This window comes from Dasypus novemcinctus, chromosome 15 (genome assembly GCF_030445035.2).
Source record: "Dasypus novemcinctus isolate mDasNov1 chromosome 15, mDasNov1.1.hap2, whole genome shotgun sequence".
NCBI lineage: Eukaryota > Metazoa > Chordata > Mammalia > Cingulata > Dasypodidae > Dasypus > Dasypus novemcinctus.
This window is the reverse complement of record NC_080687.1, coordinates 35,235,037-35,254,604: the sequence shown is the minus strand read 5'-3', so window position 1 is coordinate 35,254,604 and position 19,568 is coordinate 35,235,037. Positions and strand designations below refer to the sequence as shown.

The window sequence follows — 19,568 nt, the reverse complement described above, 5'->3', positions numbered from 1 at the left end:
TTCTTGAGCTGTAACGTGCGAGTGAAATCGGCAACTTTTCAGCTCTAATCTGTTACCTCTCACTACCTAAGGAGGTGTGGTTTTGAGCGACCAAGTGCCTAGTTAAGAGCTAATTATTTTTCCCCAGCAAGATGAACATACCAACAGCAGAGAGTGGGCATGTGTGGAGAGCAGGGCTCCCTGTTCTTTTACCTGGTCCTTCGGGTGTGGCCAGAGCACTTCCTTATGTAGAAACAGCCCGTTTAGGATTTCCACGTAGCTCTGAAGTAGTCCTCAATGTGAGACCACCACACTTGGCTTCTGCCAAACCCGCCTTAATATTTGGGATCGTGTCTCTTAACAGTTTTGTTTTATGAGGGCTGTTTTTCAGCTTACTTTGCAATTAAGGCATACAAGCTACAGTTATTGGGCAAGAGCACGTTGAGAGTGAATGACTGAACCAGAATGGGATGGGGAAGTAGGGTGGGGAGCGGACCACAGGACCCGGTGTTTCTAGGTGTGGTAGATGAGGGTGCAGTTCTAGCTGGACCACTAGATGGCACTCACACATCAACATTAAGACAGGTCCAAGCCACTTTCCACTTTGGACTTTTTAAAAATCTCTTAAGGGACTAGCCAAAGCTTTGTATCTTGCCATCTCTTATCTTCTACAGATAGGTAGATGGGCATATATGAATCGTTCTCTAGTTGGTTTCTCTCTCTTTCTAAATATTTTCTAAAACCTTAAAAAACCTGAAAAATTACCTTCGAAGCTCCCACCTTATTTGCTGCAGGGCTGTATTTTTACTGTTCTCCTACGCAAATGTTTACATGGCAGCTACAGTACCTAACAGAGGGTCGTATTATTCTGAGGGTAGTTAATAAACACAGTGAAAATTGAGGGAAGGGCATTGATAAGGAAAAAAAAAGATAAGCAGCCACTGAACTGTTTAAAAAATATTTTTGTTTAAAATTATGGATAAGTAAATTGTAATGAAGTAAAAATCATTTAAAATTAGTGAGTTATTTATCAAACCATTTTCTATTAGGGAAATTTCAGTAAGCCGAGTTTCAAATGCAAAATGAATGTTTTGTTGCCTACTGCTGGAGCTGAGGGGAAAAGGACTAGACAGGAACTCATAGTTGATGTTATTATCTTTATCAAGGTGTATGTAGTGAAGGAGTAAGACCCATCTTAAATTTATAACGTATTCCGTTGTTTCAAAGAAATAATACGTTAATTTCTAGACATCAGCCAGCACTGATTCTGCTACTGCCTGATTCAGTTCTCTCCTACTTAGCTGCTTGAACATCTTGGGGAGAGATTCGGAGCGTATAAGCAGACGTGCCTCATTGGTGCACTTCTTAGCTGAGATAACAGTGCTTCAAGCCCCACTGTTAAGGTTAACCTGTATACTGCATAAGGACAACAGATGGAAATTCTGGTTTGCAGCCATTGCAGAAAAATAAAAACATGTTCCAAAGGGAAAAGGATCTTGTATTTCTGCGTTTGAACCTTTGATCTGCACTCACATCTGAAGGGAAGGCTAGACCTTTTGGTGGAGACACATGGCTTCGCATCTGTGAAAACACAGCTGTATATAGCAAAACAAAACTCACGGAAAATACAATGGTTTTGCTGTGTCAGGCTAGCTGCTAATACTCAGATTCTATACAAATATTGTTTTTTGACAGGTCTTTCAAAAATCCTTCTCGACTTTCTATATAATTGTTTGGTAATGTTATTCTTTTAAATTCAGGTTTTGAGCTAATAAGGATTAGGGCACGTGGGTCTCTTTCTCTCATCCTTTTCTTTAAAACGGCCATAAAATAAACAGCTTGTAGTTAGATTGTAATAACAGTACCTAAATTCTGACTGAAAAGCATGAATATGGAGCTAAATTAAACGCTTAAAAAAGTTTAAGATAAAGTTCCAACTTGATCCTTGATCCTGCAAATCTTTTCTCTTTTTTTAAGGCAATATTACATGTTGTTCTGTACTGCAAGTTACATTCTGAAGATCCCCTGAGCGCTCCTAAACTTAGCTGCCTTGTTTTGAGCAATTAAGGTTTGATAGTGAGTGAATTAAGCATCTCTGCTTTATTCATCTTTAAATAGAAGTCTTCAGCCCGGTGTGGCAAGGTTCTTTTTCAGCGTTTCCTGGGAACGGGGAACGTAAGCCAAGTTTGTTTGATTAGGAGGTATTTGCCTTCATTCTCCATATTTCCTCTTTTAATCCCAGACACAGACCCAAAGTACGGGCGCCTGCCTTATCCTGCCCTGTACAGTTTCCTACTATTGAATTGGCGACATTTTTCTGTCCCTCCCCTTCCCGTTGACTCTTGGGCCTCTCTTGGCCCTCCCCACTCCAGGAGTGGGGTGTAGGGGTGTTGCGGGGAAAGGGCGAGGATGAGGATTTGATGTACCAAGCAGAAGACAGCCCGCAGGCCCTCTCCCAGCCCAGGTACCCTCACCAGCGTGAGGGGCTGACGTGAGGGGAAGTTGTTTGTGCTGTCACCCTCTCTTTGTGACACCGACAGCTTCATCAGTAAGCTAAGGAGATGAAAAGCGTGTTTTTCTAGGGGAGATAATATTATGTTTATCAATAATAACCACAACCTTGAGAGTTAATTGCGTTTATAGAAAGAAAAAAAAATAAAAGCCTGAGCTGGATTACAAGTCCTTCCACTCACCAAGAAAGTTTCCCCTTTGAAGTGCTAGTTCCCGCCTCACCCTTCCAGGAGGGAAGAAGGGGGAAAGAAAACAAATGTGAAGATCTGAAGCCACTGAGGAATGCCGAGTTGATGTCTTTCCTCGCATCCCTTTCCCTCACACTGTCCTCCCCCTCCTTTCAACTCCCTGCCCTTTGAAACTGTGGAGTTGGGGTGGCCGGCCCCGGCAGCCCAGCCCTCTCCTGCAGCAGGCAGTGGGGCTGCGGTGTAGATAAGGAAAAAGAGGGGCGAGAAGCCGGAGGAAGGGGGTAAGAAGGCTTCCTGCGAGTCCTCCACAGAATTATGGCTGAAGGTTTTTCCTTTTTCGATTTAAACACAACAAAAAACCTCCCGCAACCCCGAACCCTTATTCACAGCTGCATTTTGTCCCTGGGACTGTTGGTGTCACCAGAGGCTCTGTTTTACAATTCTAGAATGTATTATAAAGGACTTGTAAAGCTTATTAATTTTTCAGGCAAAACAGATCAAGCCTGCCTTTGATGCTGCTGTTTCCTAATTTAGTATTCAAAGGTAAAGAATCGTACCTTCTCTTCACTTTTTACATAATTAAAAGAGATAATTTTTTTTGTCCGTGGCAAAGAGCTAGTCATGTGCAGTATTTTTGAAGTAAAAGGTCTATCTAACTTTTTATAAAACATCTGTTCTTATGATCTTTACTAAAAATAACCAGTATTTACTTTTGACTGTTACTTAGTCGAATACCATTTACCCTGCATTTTAATTTTCCACAAATGGGGTTATAAACACGTTTTTCTTTTAGGTCATTCACCTAATATATCGATATATATATATATCTGTTCTAACAAACCGATAGGGCAATTAAAATTAAAACCGTCTAAAATAGTTGATTACCCTAACTTTTTCATCACTCTCCATTTTGTTTTACGCTTGAGCTTGAGCATTCCAAAGTTAAGTGGACTTTCACGTTTCCATCTGCTGTGTTTAGTAGCAAATTGTGACCCTGCAGACCACTTCAGGACCTTTTGTGTTGCTATCTGTGCATTTCAATACCTTCTGGGGAAGAGTCTTCTGTTTCACTACAAATGCAAAAGGCATGGCTGGAATTTTTTAACACCCCCTCTCCATTTGTTGGTGCAGTCCTGTTTTCTATTGTTTGGTTGTTGATGTTGGCCAAAGTCATTTGTTTCATGGATGCCAGTGATATTATGCCTTATTCTTTATTGGAATGAAATCCTAAAACATCCGGGAGTATTTTAAAAATTGATGTATGCTGTCGTAACTATTACACATTAGCATAGTTTTATTTTCGCATCATAAGGCAGATAATATTTTAAAGGTACTATGTGGTAATAATCACCGGAAGCCAATTAAAACCTCTAGGCTGCTATAAAAAACCTGTTTGGTAGCATAAATAATTGATATTTGGAAATAAAGAGGACTGCTCTGCGCAGGCTTTTCTGTCCATGACTGGGTAACGTTAGCGGTGGTTTGTACTTTTATGGGCCATGGAGTGATTTCTGGGTATTGCAGGTCACCTGGGTTTTTTTACCTTGACAGTAAGGCCACACACACACACTCACAAATTTTTAAAGCATCTCCTTTGCTCCTGGAGGGAGAGAGGAAATGGTTACATTATTTTCAGGTATTTGAGCTTCTTAGAGAAAAAGAAACAAAAAACAGACTCCTGATGAGCTAGGTGTGAACGGAATAAATTGAGGCACTGTACTGACTCATCCAGCTTTTTAAATGCTGTGATTAAAAAGGACATCTGAGAACAAATTTATGAAGTTGTTATGGCAACTGAAATACTGAGATTGAAATGTGTATATCTAAAACATGAAAGATTGTAGGAAGCCAGAGAAACAAGCCCGGCATTGTATTTGGGAAAGTGAATTGAACAGTGGTAGCCAAATATTATTCTTCGGTCGGTCATCATTCAGGGTTACTGCCTCAATTTCCACATTTAGGAACGTCTGGTGATTGATGCTTTCACAAACTGGGTTGCCCGAAGTCCCCCATGCCTTGTACCAGCGGTTGCTCATTGGTCGTTTGACCTGTTGAGAACACAATCTCGGTATTGTGTTCAATGCGGACATTGCATTTAGATTTGTCTTAGCATTTACTCTTAAGTTTATGCTTCCGTGTTTTTATATTATTGTCCTTGTTTGTGATTAGTCTCTATATTCTGTTCATTCTCTGTCTCCCCCAATCCTAACCCACCATCAGCCACATTCAAAGGAGTCAAAATACTTAAATATTCCCTGGAATTCTTTGCTCTTTAAAAGCTGTTTATCTCGTCTACAAATTTGATTATGTTTTAATTTCTTTTGGTTTTTATTTTCTTTGCCAGTACTGGCAAAAATATTAAATAATTATTCTTCTAAAAACATAGGCAAGGATATTTTAAATTAACACATACAGATTTGTATTATATGTGTAAGAAAATCAATACTTAAAGTCACAAAGTGCTTCATATTTTTTAAGGCATTAGATTTCAGATGCATATAGTGCCCAAAACAGTTTTTTTTTAATGTTACAAATTCTTTGGAATATATTTTATTTTTCTGCTTTACATGAAAAGGTAAAGTGCCAATTATAATAATTTTAGCAGACAATTCCACATGACATATACTATTTTAATTGGGAAAAGTTTGGTGAAAATGAATTTACACTGAAAAATTCAAATTAAATAATTTCGCCCTTAACAATGTTGATTGTTGATTATGGAGTTATTTGTTCTCCTTAATTTTAGGCATAATTCCTTTTACTTTGAATAGTCTTAATTCCTAAAGTTGGGCAAAATAAAAGAAAAAAAGTAAAATAATGTTCAAAAATAATATTTCCCTTAAGCCACGAATTACAACTTTTAACAATTACTGAAATGGCTCAACATTTCAGTTGGATGATAAAGGTATATTACAGAGATTCTCTTACATAGTGGATTGTTTTCCTAATTCTTTAAAGACTTAGATCAAAACACTTCTATTGTAAAATTAGCTGCTGTTAATCTGTCAGACTTAAAACATTTTGTTTTTTTACGTCCCTTTTTGGATATACACATAGAAGTGATTGCATCATGACATAACTTCTTTATTTTGAAAATCCATAGATCTAAGATGATATAATCAAAATAATGAAAAGAATATGGTATCTTAAAACATAAGAATTTGGGGTCCATGTATGCATTTTACAGCAATAGATTAGCTTTTTCCTTTCTTTAGTTTTTCAATTGTAAGAATTTTTAAAATATATGATTTACACGAACCTTCTGATGGTACCAAAGTGGATACTATTTTATTTCAGGTGGGTCTTTTAATAGTTTGTTGATGTTTTCAAGGTCTCTAAACAAAGTCTGATGTGTTAACAGTCTTATTAACGATGTTAAAATAGAATTAACAGCTTGTGGATGCCTCCAGAGCACAATAGCCCGTCAGCCTCCCCTGCCCCCTTATAAATTGTGCCCCTGCTGTCTTCCCTTTGTTTCATGCCCAATCAGCAAACTAAACTTTTGTGGAGAGAGAAGGCAGTTCAAGTGTTTCTGCTGCAGCTGAAGGGAGGAGCTAATGTGGAATTTATTGGGAGACCAATCAGTGCTAGAGGGAAGAATGACCCCAAATTGGGAAGAAGGACTTTTTTGACCTGCTTGGCTCCCCTGACCTTTGCCTTGCTATTTTGTCACTTTAAAGAGGTTTTCTCTGGGTAGTCTAGTTTATGATGCTTTTACTGAAAGCCACAGAAGTTTTTAGAAGTTTTAGATTAAGCTACATTTTAGCACAGATTTAGTTGTGCTGTATGATTTTTGTAATTTGATTAGATATAAGCACTCAAAATCAGTTTAACTAACATAAGCTAATAATAGATTTTTTTTAAAAAAGGATATAGAATTTCCCCAATTCTCTTGAGCCAAAATAGATTCTATACCTCTTCCAGAATCTCTTCCCCACAGCTACTTTCAGAGAGAGAAGCAGTTTAGCTACTGATGTAAGACTGTTGATTTATGCTTTTGAAAAATAGATTCTTTGGAGAAGGCATACACTTACATTAATATTGCTGGTAAAACAATTTGACAGATTGTCACATTTAAAAGTGTAAACTTATGAGTAACTCAGCTGACAAATGGGTGATGCCACTTTATCCATGACCACTGTCCTATTTAATAATTTTCAAAGTACAGCACATTCATAAAATGTTTCTCATTTCTCATTGAGCATTAGAATAATTTTGGTAAGGGATAATGAGACATTGCTGAGAATTAAGTATTTTTTTTTTAATTGCAAAAGACCTTTCCTTGTTCATTTACTGGCATTGTTCTCTTGTAATGGGGTTTCTTGTTTATATTTGCTTCTAATGTGCCACTCTTAGGGGACTTAAAATAGAATGCTGCGATCTTAGGTCATCACTGCTGGCACAAAGGAAAAAACATCATGGAGTGGATGCAGGGGTTTGAGTGTTTTCTGTAACCCAAAATTAAATAAAAGTACTCAAATTCATCCATATATGGGGAATGAGATACAGTTAAATGAACTATGGTTTCAAAATATGATTATTTGTCAAGAAATAGGCTATAATAAGAACGGGCAGTGCAAGTTTACCGCTTCTTTCAGCTCATGTTGTGTTGTACTACTTAGGTGAACCCCAAGGGGAACATTTTCTTAGACTTTAGAAACCCTAGAGATATGCATCCATTGATTGAACAATGTATGAAACTAGAGCAAACAAGGCCTCGTTTGATACTCACCACATGCGTGGGTATAAATAATAACATTTTCCAGTTGGCATCTTTGAATGTATGCTTCTTGATTGAGGTTATTTTACCTGGCCAAGGAAGAATGTCTCTGTGGTAGTTCTCTTACAGCAGTAACTACTTGTCAGTTTTACCTGCAGCATTTCTTGCTGCCCACCCCCAACCCAGATGTCTAGCGTGTCCTCACATTCCACTGCTGGACAACAGAACCATCTCAAACCCAAGTGCATCTGACCTCTTTTTTGGCGTGTCCTCTTAACAAGTGCTCTGGGCCCTGGAGTTAGGGACATGCTTAGGGATGTGAACACCGTGTTAACATCAAGAAAACGAGATGGGTTAAGAAAAGCCAAATACAAGTGGTATGTTTGCTTGAAGTAAGTGTCCAGTACATGTCTTTGTGACTTGGGGACACTAAGAAAGCCAAAGAGATTAACAAAAAAACAAAAAGAGTGTGTCACCTTTGTGCAAAAGCCAGCTGACTCTCACTGGGACAACCTGGGCTTCTCTCTCTCTCTCTCTCTGGAGTGGGACTCAGATGGATCCCAGTTTCAATAATCCTCTTTCAGGAACATAATGAAGGCTCGGTTACTAAAACAAAAGGGGCAAGAAACCAGGAGCCCAATGCTGGAACCCATTTATTTTGTTCAGATGATACAGAGAATGATAAGACTGCAAATTTAATGAAATTTTAATAGTAAGTTTGATTTTTTTTCTCCTTAAGGACTTTATAAATAACATTTATTCTCTAAAATTCTGTTTTTAATGATTTATTTTATAAAGTTGAAGGAAAAAGAGAAAGAGTAGTCCCAACGTTTGCTTTAGTCAGCTGACCTAAACAGATTATAAGTCATGACCACTGACATTTTACCAAGATAAATCAGTGTGGTAGAAACAGAGCTTAACGCTGACTTGGCTCTAGGACTAGTTCCCTCCGACAAGTTTTCACGTGCTCTTAGGATTCTGAATTGGCTGTAACAACACCTGAGAAAGTAGAGGGTGTAAATAAAGTTTCTGCCAATTGTATTTTTAAAAATTTGTCAAATGTAGAAATAATTTTTCCTGGAATCTTTGTAATTCCCTGAAGTAGATATTTTAAAACCAATTGTAAAATGCCTCTTTAGAAAGAATCCATGAAAACATGCTTCTTTATTTCATCAAAAGGGCAATTTGGAGAAAAGATATTTTATTTTGCAGTCATTTTTGTTCCATAAGAACATAAAATTATTATTTTGATTACTAATGATACCTTACATTTGCATAGCACTTTATAATTTTTAATACACTTTCACAAGCATTATTACATATGGTCTTTGAAAGAGTTCTACAAAGGAAGTATTATCTTGGTTTTATAGATGGGAAAACCATACATGTCCATAAATAAATTTGTAACATTCCATGTGGTGCCAGCTTTGTATTACCAGACATTTGTATGTTTTAGGGAATACTTTTGGTATCCAAATGCTAGAAAATACAGTTCAGGGCTGAAGAAGATATTTTACTTCTACATAATATCTATAAAGGATGACAGAAACCAGGAATGAAATCGTGTCATAATATACAGTCCCCTTTTAATGCACAATTACATGAATCTTAGTTTTACTGTTCTTTAGTTTTTGTGTGCTTGTAAAATACTGGTATATATTACATAATTATTGCACAATAGTTATAGCATAATAATAAAATAGGAAAATTATACTCATCCTCCCCCCCTTTTTCAGGCACAAGGGCTGGGGGTTGAACTCAGGACCTCGTATGTGAGAAGCTGGCACTCAACCACGGAGCCACATAAGCTACCCTGAGTTGTTTTTTTTTGGTTTGTTTGCTTGTTGTTTGTTCTTCTGTTTTTAGGAGGCACTGGAACCAAACCTGGACCTCCTGTGTGGGAAGCAGGCACTCAACTTCTTGAGCCACATCTACTCCCCTGCTATATTTTTAAGGCAGGAATTATAATTGGCATTATCATAGCAGAACAGTGTTTTCCAATTAAACAGTAGTTTGGTTTGTAATTTAAATATGATTTTTTTTTCTTATAGAAGCTCAAAATAGTTAAAATATATTTAGTCTTAAAAATAAGAAATTTTCTCCTACTTGTTAAAGATTAGATTGCTAGTATGTTTGTTTGGGAGCAATTTTCTGCCACTGTTCAGGAACAGAACTATATTATTGGGCAGAGAAAAATCTGATTAGTGTTTCTAAGAATTATTATAGCACAGTAAGACAGGGAAGCAGTCCAAAGTGCTAAAGGTTAAAAACAATTTATAAAACCAGGAAAAGACCTTACTTGTTTAAAAAAAAAAAAGAAAGAAATGCATGTTTTTAAAAAGAGTTAAAATTATCTAGGTGATAATCTTAACTATAATTTTCATGAAAATACTTTGGTAAAGGAGGAAGAATTAAAATGAAAGAAGGCTGTGTAAATAATTTCCTGTTTCAGAACATCCAAACTTTTATCAATGTACTTTTCAGTAAAAAATTTTTTAAGGTAAACCCTTACATGATAATCCTAAGAAAAGTTTCCACAGATAGTCCCAAAGGTTTTTTTAAATAATAAAAATCTGGGAAATAATCATTTTATGAAAAGAAGTTTATTTAGAATCTTACTAGGGCCACTCTTAGAATCAAATCAAACTTAGTTTCTATAAATGTGATACTCAGGTATACATTTTGCATTCAAGAAGTTTATGGGTATTGTATGTCTGTGGTTTTCTCTAAACAACTCGAACATCCAAACGGTCAAACTGTTGGACTGATTCATGCTAGATAAAACAGATGGGATTCTCAGATCGTGCACCATTCAGCCGTTTGATGGAATTCGCGCCACTCTGACCAGTGAGCCCAGATGGCGCTTAAATCTGTCACTCTCTAACGACCCTACTGTTTTTTAAAAATATTTTTATATTTGAGCACATTCAGTTAATCTGAGAGATTAATCATTTCCAAGATATGTCTGGGAGGGATTTACTGAGGTGTAGTAAAGGAAGGTTTCATTTCAGAAGAATGAAAAGGTCTCCCAAACACAGGTTTACCTAATAGAAGGAGTACGGGCAGGAAGGACCTGGTAGACTCGGCTTTGGAATATTTTATACAGCAGCAAGGCTGGGAAGCCCACACAGAGAGTAGCAGGGATGGGGGTTAAGGAAAGAGGGGATAAACATTTGGGAGACGTCAGGGAGGGAGGGGTGAAGATAAATACTGATGTCTCCCAGGGAATTTGTTGCCATTGCAAGATTAGATCCAGCAAGATGCAGAGGGCAACTGTGACCCAGACCAGAGTGTCTTCCAGCAGCCTGACCCTCTCTGCATTGGGGTGACTCCGGTGAGTGGGCCACCTGCAGCAGACCCCAGAGATTAGGTCCAACATGAGAAACCTCTCTGAAATGGTTTTTGGAAAGAATCTCTTCTGCGCCAGAACTTTCATATCTTATAGGGTTTTTCCCTGAAGATTTTCTTCTTTCTTTAATTATTATTTTGAATCCGTTAGCCTGCTGCAGTGCTTCAGTGATTTGGGGCACAAGATGCTGGCCAGCTCTTCCCTCCAAAATCTCTAACCTTGGACACATTTGCACAGTTGCTTGGAATTGCTTTCTATTCCTGCTGGGACAGGAAGGGGAAAAAATGAATGGTTTCTCATTATGCAGACTCGGTTTTTTCCTGCATTTGAATCAGATGTAGCAGGTGTCAAAGTATGTTGCAGAATTTACACCATTAATATGAAAAATTCTGCTGCCCCCAAAAGCTACCCAAGATGGGCAAAACCACCAGCATTGACAACATTTAGAATGTCCCACTGTCTTTAAGGATGTTCTTGGTTGTGTTTGGACTGCTGTGTGCTGGTTGTTTTCCTTTTCATTGTGTGACACTGTTATCCTGGTGTCTTATGGAAGGCAACTGGTGAGTGTCCCCCTTGCACGTGGCAGAGCACAGGGACACAGAGGTCTGAATGCCCTGTGCCCACCGAATGTACATTGAAGACAGTTTCAAATCCTGCTTTAGAGAATTGTATCCCACCCCCTACCCCCCGAAATTAAATGAGCTTCACAAAAGGGAGCAGAGAATCAAGGTGTATTGGGAGGTTCTTTTTTGAAACTTTAGAGCTACGGGAGACTCAGCAACTAAGGTCTGTCAGAAATCACTGCGGTGCTGGAACATGGTGGGCGCAGACTCTGCTAACTAACTCCTCTCCGTTGTGAGGGGCACCAAGTCGGGCTCCACAGTAATGCCACATGCCTGGATGAGCAGCTGCACATTCTGAGGAGAGTGGGAGACCATCCAGCATGGAATGCATGATGTTCATCTTAAATCTGCTGTTAATGCTCAACAGTCCAGGTTTCTCCCCTCTTGCTTGCTCTCTTGTGCTCTCTCTCTCTCATTCTCTCTCTCATTCCCTCTTTCTCTCTTTCTCTCTCTCTCACGTGTGCACAGATTATGAAAAGGATTTCAGTATCATCCTGATTAAAGGATATTGCTTTTTATAGACAGCAAACTATTGCTGGAGAAGTGGAGAGGCTGTGCATCTAATTCTGTAAAAGGTTCAGGATTCAGTGGTGTGTGTGTGTGTGTGTTGATTTCAAATTCCTAGGTAGTCTTTGGGTGTTTACAGAGTAAAATTGAACATTGTAGGGAAGCTGTAATGGAGCTTATGAAGACATGATATAGTTGATACTATCTTCTTTTACTAAATTAGATATTACTATTAGTTAAAATAAACATTCACTTTTAAATTTTACTGATCAACTCATCCCATGCTCACCTGATTTCCTCTGAAGACTAAAATCTTCCTAATATTCAATTGCCTAATGGTCTGTTTTAGAACAAAAGGGTAAACATATTTGAAGTCTCCCTTGGTCATCTGGAAAATAAAACTTTTGCCCATCATTTTTCATTAAGGCTCACAAGGGAAGCGGATTTGGCCCAAAGGATAGGGTGCCGTCTACCACATGAGAGGTCCACGGTTCAAACCCCGGGCCTCCTTGACCCATGTGGAGCTGGCCCATGCGCAGTGCTGATGCACGCAAGGAATGCCCTGCCATGCAGGGGTGTCCCCCACGTAGGGGAGCCCCACATGCAAAGAGTGCGCCCCATAAGGAGAGTTGCCCAGCGCGAAAAAAAGAGCAGCCTGCCCAGTGTCTCCACACACACGGAGAGCTGACACAGCAAGATGACGCAACAAAAAGACACAGATTGCCAATGCCGCTGACAAGAATACAAGCGGACAAGGAAGAATACACAGCGAATGGATACAAAGAGCAGACAACTGGGTGGGGGGAAGGGGAGAGAAATAAGTAAGAAATAAAATCTTTGGGAAAAAAAGGCTCACAAGTAATTAAGTCTGAAGAGCTGAGGAGCAAGAATAAAACTTCACCTTTAATAAAAGTTTGGCCATTTGGATGAGACAAATGTGTTTTGGTAGGTAGGTCAGTTGGGGGAGAACTGGCCCTCTCCACTGCCTGTGTCTGGGCACCCTCTCTGGGCATTGAGGCTGGCACAGCAACCCCTGCCAGGCTTCCAGTGGTACATCCTGGGGTGGGACTGACCAGGGCCAAGGTGCTAGAGCCAATCCAGAGAAAGGATTAAGGGGAAAAACCCAAGTCAGAGGCCATGGTCAGTCAAATCAAGATATTTATCCAGATGACGAATTGGAGTGGCAGAAGTCAGGTTCGAAGCACCCAGACACTCCAGGATAGGGCGAGTTATTTCAGGGTAGAAAGCAGGAGGCATGGCACAGAGAAATGTCCTCAGCTGGCAGGTGGAATCACATGCTCTTTTTTTGGGAGGGCCTCTGCTTTGAGTGGGGAGAGAGGCATAAAAATATACTGTGTCAAGATACTGTGGAGAGGGAAGCAGATGTGGCTCAAGCAACTGAGCTCCCGCCTACCACATGGGAGGTCCTGGGTTCAGTTCCCAGTGACTCCCGGAGAAGGTGAGCTGGTACAATGGGCAGGCGCGGCAAGCTGACAGAACAAGATGATGCAACAAAGAGACATAAAGAGGAAAGACAATGAGAGACACAACAAACCAGGGAGATGAGTTGGCTCAAGCAATTGAGCACCCTCTCTCCCAGGTTTGGTTCCCAGTACCTCCTAAAGAGAAGACAAGGAGACACATGAGCGCATACAGCAAATGGATACAGAGAGCAAACAGTAACCTAGAACAATGAGGGGGAGGGGAATAAATTGTTTTCAAAAAGATACTGAGACAGTACCTGGGTTGTCCTCGTTCATTTCAGAGTTTTCTGTGTAGCCATTTGCAAAAAAATCACAAGATTCTTTTCACAGTATCTTTTAAGAATCAGCAAAACCTGTTCTCCAGTTCATTGGACTTACCCATGTCAGCTAACAGGGAGGTGAGGATGGTCAACCACCACACCAGGAAACCGAGAGAGTCTACACCTGCAAGCAGAAGAATTCCATCCATCAACCACGTGGGATCAAAGCCCCTTCTCGATTTAGAAGTGGAGTGGACATCACCATCCCAGGGCCTCAGGATGGAGGAATAAAATATGGATTAGAGTGGACTTACTGGTATTCTGCTGTGGAATTATTGTGACTCCAGCAGTGGAAGAAATCATATCATTGATGTGGAGACAGTGGCCACGGGAGTTGCTGGGGGCAGGGAGAGGTAAAAAGAGGTGTGATGTGGGGGCATTGTCAGGACTTGGAGTTGTCCAGAATGATATTGCAGCGACAGATGCAGGACATTGTATATCCTTCCATAACCCACTGAATGGACTGGAAGCGAGTGTAAACTACAACCTAAACTATATAACTCATGCTGTGTAGCAATGCTCCAAAATGTTCTCATCAAATACAATGAATGTACCTCACTAATGAAAGAAGTTGTCAATGTGGGCGGAGTGGGGGGTATGGGAACCTCTTATAATTTTTAATGTAACATTTTATGTGATCTATGTATCTTTAAAAAAAAAGATTAAAAAAAGAAAGAAAGGGAAGCGGACTTGACTCAATGGATAGAGCGTCTGCCTACCACATGAAAGGTCCAGGGTTCAAACCCAGGGCCTCCTTGACCCGTGTGGAGCTGGCCCATGCGCAGTGCAGATGCACGCAAGGAGTGCCCTGCCACGCAGCGGTGTCCTCCGCATAGGGGAGCCCCACGCACAAGGAGTGTGCCCCGTAAGGAGAGCCACCCAGAGCGAAAGAAAGTTCAGCCTGCCCAGGAATGGTGCCGCACACATGGAGAGCTGACGCAGCAAGATCATGCAACAGAGACACAGATTCTGGGTGCTGCTGACAAGAATAGAAGCAAACAGAGGAGAAAACACAGTGAATGGACACAGAGAACAGACAACTGGGGCGGGGTGGGGGGAAGGGGAGAGAAATAAATAAAAAATAAATCTTTTAAAAAAGAAAGAAAAAAGAATCAGCAAAAAGAAGTTATAAACCTTGAAAAAACTGAATAGCCCCAGAAACCCCAGTTTCCTAAATAGGAAATGTAAAGGTGGGTGGTGACTTTTCAAAGTATTGCTTATTTTCATCACTTCTGAACAATTTCCTAATTCACTAATTGCCTATGTTCAGTTACATGAATATTGTAAAAGTTTCGTTTCCATTCCCCATAAAGATCTCTATTTTTAGCTTTTAAGAGCTGTTCATTCACAAGCTAAGATATAAACAGTATTCCACATCCGAAACACATCTCGAGATTACAGATAAGCATTCCTGGAACTATAAGACAGGTTGGATATAGTCAGTCTGTTATATTTCATTTAAGGCATATTTTCTAATTATACTGTATAATTTTAGTGAAAGACCCATTAGAAATTATCATAAGTGTAAATGATGCTTGAAAAGTTCTCCCTATCCAAATTATCTTATGTGGAATTTCCCATGGTAGATTATCATTTTCTGAAACAATTTATTTGCAACTTCTAGACACATGCTCTGAAAGCAAGCATCCGTCAGCCCCACTTTTTTTTTTTTTTTTTTTTAAAGATTTATTTATTTATTTAATTCCCCCCCCTCCCCTGGTTGTCTGTTCTTGGTGTCTATTTGTTGCGTCTTGTTTCTTTGTCTGCTTTTGTTTCTTTGTCCGCTTCTGTTGTCGTCAGCGGCACGGGAAGTGTGGGCGGCGCCATTCCTGGGCACGTCAGCCCCACTTTTGATGGGGTTTAGGAATCTATGCCCCGTCTGCACCTTATTTCAACTGTTCAAATAAAAAACAAGGAAGTTTGAACATTTCACATATGTGAAAATTTCCCAGGTTATTGACTTTTTAGGACCGTATGCATTGTGGGGGTTGCCAAATGGCAGCAACAACAAAAACAATCAAACACTGGTTAATCACAAAATTAAACCTGCTTAATCACAAAATTAAACCCGCTGATCTCACCCAGACCACCGTCACTTTTTCACATTCAACCCTGCACTATGCTTGGGAACAGAATATGTCTCTGTTCCTTGGGCCTACTGGACCATTAAAATCTCAATATTTTCAATCCCCTTCACCTCGTTCTTTCTCCCCTCAATCCATTCTTCAAACAGCAAGCCAGGGAATCAGATCTTGCCACATCTCTTCTCATAAGCTTCCAGAAGATGGCCAGTGAACTTAGAATGAAATCCGCGCTCCTGCCTGTGGCTGACAAGGCCCTGCAGTTCTGGCCCCTGTCGACCTCGCCATCTCTCCAGCTTCAACTTATCCCACTCTCCCCCTGGCTCACTCCCTCGAGTCACAAAGGCCTCTTAATATCAGGTCCCCTAATATGCAGCAAGCTGTTTCCTGCCTTAGGATCTCTGCACTTGCGGTCTCTCATCTCTTTTGCTAAGATGAGATTCCTTTTCATCCCTGAGACCAAATGCCTTCCCACCATCCTATTTTTAGTACCCTCTCCCCCCAACCACCCATTCTTCTCTATCACAGCATCCCGTTTCTTTCCTTCATAGCATGTGTCACAATCAGTAAATTTTCTTGTTGATCTGTTTCCTCATAAAATGTTTATCTCCCACTGCAACAGAAATGCCCTGAGGCCAGGGACCATGTTTGCCTTGTTCTATCAATACCGAGAATTAGCAAAGCACCCAGCACAGAGTAGAGGCTCAATGAGTACTTGTCAGGTGACTGAATAAATGAGATGGCTCACAGTGCTCCAGGCTCCATGGGATTGGAGTCCCCCCTGGGCTGCATCTTGCTCTCCAGCGCTCACCTCATAGTGCTAGCTCTGGGAACTATATGGGGAGTGTAGAGGTTTGATATGATTATGAATTCCAAAAATAGATACTGGATTATGTTTGTAATCTGGTCTACTACTGGACATGACTGAGTTATGATTAGGGCTTTGATTTAACCCCATCCTGGCTGGGGACTCACAGGTAAAAGGCATGGCAAAGGACAGAGTTGGAGCTTTTGATGCAAAGGTTTTAGATGTTGGAGTTTTGATGGTGGAGTTTGAGAAACAAGACCCTGGAAGGGAAGAACCCAGGAAGCCTGAACCCTTGTAGACATTGGCAGCCATCTAGCTCCAACACATGGAAATAGACTTTGGTGAGGCAAGTAACTTATGCTTTATGGCCTGGTATCTGTAAGCTCCTACCCCAAATAAATACCCTTTATAAAAACCAACCAATTTCTGGTATTTTGCATCAGCACCCCTTTGGCTGACTAACACAGGGAGAGATGCCCAAAGTTTGCTATGTTGGTATAACTCAAGATGGTTCAAGAAAAAACATTTTTTTCCTTTCAAGTATTTATTCCTTTAATGTGTATTAGGGGGGATGTAATTAGCCCTGCAAATCCAGAATTTCATAGGGAATATTGCTAAGACAAAGCTAAAGAATATATGTCGATATTAAAGCTGAGATGATTTAAAGAAAAAAAAGGAAATAACAGCACAGGTGGTATGTGGCTGTGGCAGGTATTGTGAAGTGTGAAAGCTTCGGAAGGATTTGGAACAGAGAGGGAAGAGCAACTGCAAGTTTTAAATCAAGAGAGTGACATGATCACATTTAAGATGAACCCATAGCAGTGGGCAGAGCAGCTTTAAAGGCTTGGTGGAGGCAAGGGAAAGACTGGAAGCAGAAAAGCTAACGCTGAGAAATTATTGCAAAAATCCTTTTGGGAGGTGAAAGGAACCCAAACTTATAATGGGGGAGGGGTGTGTGAGAGGCCCCCCCTTTTGCCTGGACTCACTGTATCCCCCTCTCCTGGCACACCCCACCCTGAGAACATCCTCCCCTGATCTCACCTTCAGCACTCAGCTCCTCTCAGGCACCGACTCCCCTTTGCAAGGCCACGTGCTAGACTGGAGCCTCCTTGAAGCCAAAGACCGTATCTTCTTGGTTTTTTTGTGTGGTTGTTGTTTTTCCTGGTTGGTGGTGGCTGTGTTTTTTTAAGTCCCTGATAGAATAGCTGGCATATAGCTGGTGCTCAGTGAACATTTCTGAATAAATGACTCAAACATGAAAGCACATTAATTATGCAATTTATAGTGATTTGTGTTATGACCTTAGAGCTGTAAATGCACATTCCTTAGCTTTCTGGTTTTAATTTGGTGACAGGGTATGATAATGGTTAAGAGCAGAGGCCTTGAAGTCATACAGATCTGGGTAAGAATCCTGTCACCATATTTATTGTTGTGTGACACCAAGCAAGTTATCTGATTTTTCGGAGTCTCAGTTCTCTCATTTGAAAAATGAGAATACCATTACAATGATCAAATGAGACCATGTATCTAAACTGCTTAGATAATTGCCTACCGAACTGCTTAATTAGAACTCAGTCATATAACTATTAATCATAGTAAATTATGACTTATGATTGATAATTATCATTAGTATTAATAGTAATAATGGAAATTATTTAATACATTTAGATTTTAGATCTATAGTGTACTGATAATAAGAGGCACATTTGGGTTTGAGACAATAAACAATATTGTTCTATTCAATCCTTGACATTCTGTAGGATGACCCAACAAAAAGACAGGAAGCAGTTGTGGCTCAACTGATAGAGCGTCTGCCTACGATATGGAGGGTCCAGGGTTCGATACCCAGGGCCTCCTGACCTGTGTGATGAGCTGGCCCACATGCAGTGCTAGCGTGCACAAGGAGTACCGTGCCACGCAGGGGTGTCCCCTGCGTAGGGTGCCCCACGCGCAAGGAGTGCTCCCTGCAAGGAGAGCCGCCCCACACAGCCTGCCCAGGAGTGGCACTGCACACACGGAGAGCTGATGCAGCAAGATGATGCAACAACAACAAAAAAGCAACACATCTCCTGGTGCTGCATGACAGAAGAACACACAGTGAATGGACACAGAACAGACAACAGGGGGGAAGAGGAGAGAAATTTTAAAAAAAAGAGACACAGAGGAGAGACAATAAGAGACACAGCAGACCAGGGAGCTGAGGTGGCACAAGAGAATAATCGCCTCTCCCACTCTGGAAGGTCCCAGGATTGGTTCCTGGAGCCGCCCAATAAGTATACAAGCAGACACAGAAGAACACACAGTGAATGGACGCAGAGATCAGACAATGGAGGGAGGGGGGAGAAATAAATCTATAAATCTTTAAATAAATAAATGCTTAGGTACAAGCCCTGCTGAAAACCCACATATATAAATTATAATTGATCACTAATGTTTGCATTTTTAATTTTCCCTCCAAGCACTGCCAGTGCGCACTGCAGTTGAGAACACAGGGATGGTGAGATCATTCTTTCTGGCATTGTCTCCTCTGAGGCATGCACTGGAATCCTATCAGGTGATTCTTGCATGATGGATCTATCTCAGGTCTTCAGGTCTCTTATTTATTTATTTATTTATTTATTTATTTTTAAAGATTTATTTATTTATTTAATTTCCCCCCCTCCCCTGGTTGTCTGTTCTTGGTGTCTATTTGCTGCGTCTTGTTTCTTTGCTTCTGTTGTCGTCAGCGGCACGGAAAGTGTGGGCGGCGCCATTCCTGGGCAGGCTGCTCTTTCTTTTCACGCTGGGTGGCTTTCCTCACGGGCGCACTCCTTGCGCGTGGGGCTCCCCCACGCGGGGGACACCCTTGCGTGGCACGGCACTCCTTGCGCGCATCAGCACTGCGCATGGCCAGCTCCACACGGGTCAAGGAGGCCCGGGGTTTGAACCGCGGACCTCCCATATGGTAGATGGACACCCTAACCACTGGGCCAAAGCCCGTTTCCCCTTATTTATTTAT

The 19,568-nt window shown here is 40.7% G+C and overlaps 1 protein-coding gene and 1 pseudogene across 3 annotated transcripts in view; both read left to right on the top strand.

Moving 5' to 3' along the window:
- CLYBL (citramalyl-CoA lyase) overlaps positions 1 to 19,568 on the top strand; it is a 267,593-nt gene that overhangs the window by 77,187 nt on the left and 170,838 nt on the right. The gene's annotated exons all lie outside the window — the stretch shown is intronic.
- The window catches only part of LOC139436580 (selenoprotein S pseudogene), a 77,623-nt pseudogene that overhangs the window by 1,114 nt on the left and 56,941 nt on the right, over positions 1 to 19,568 (top strand).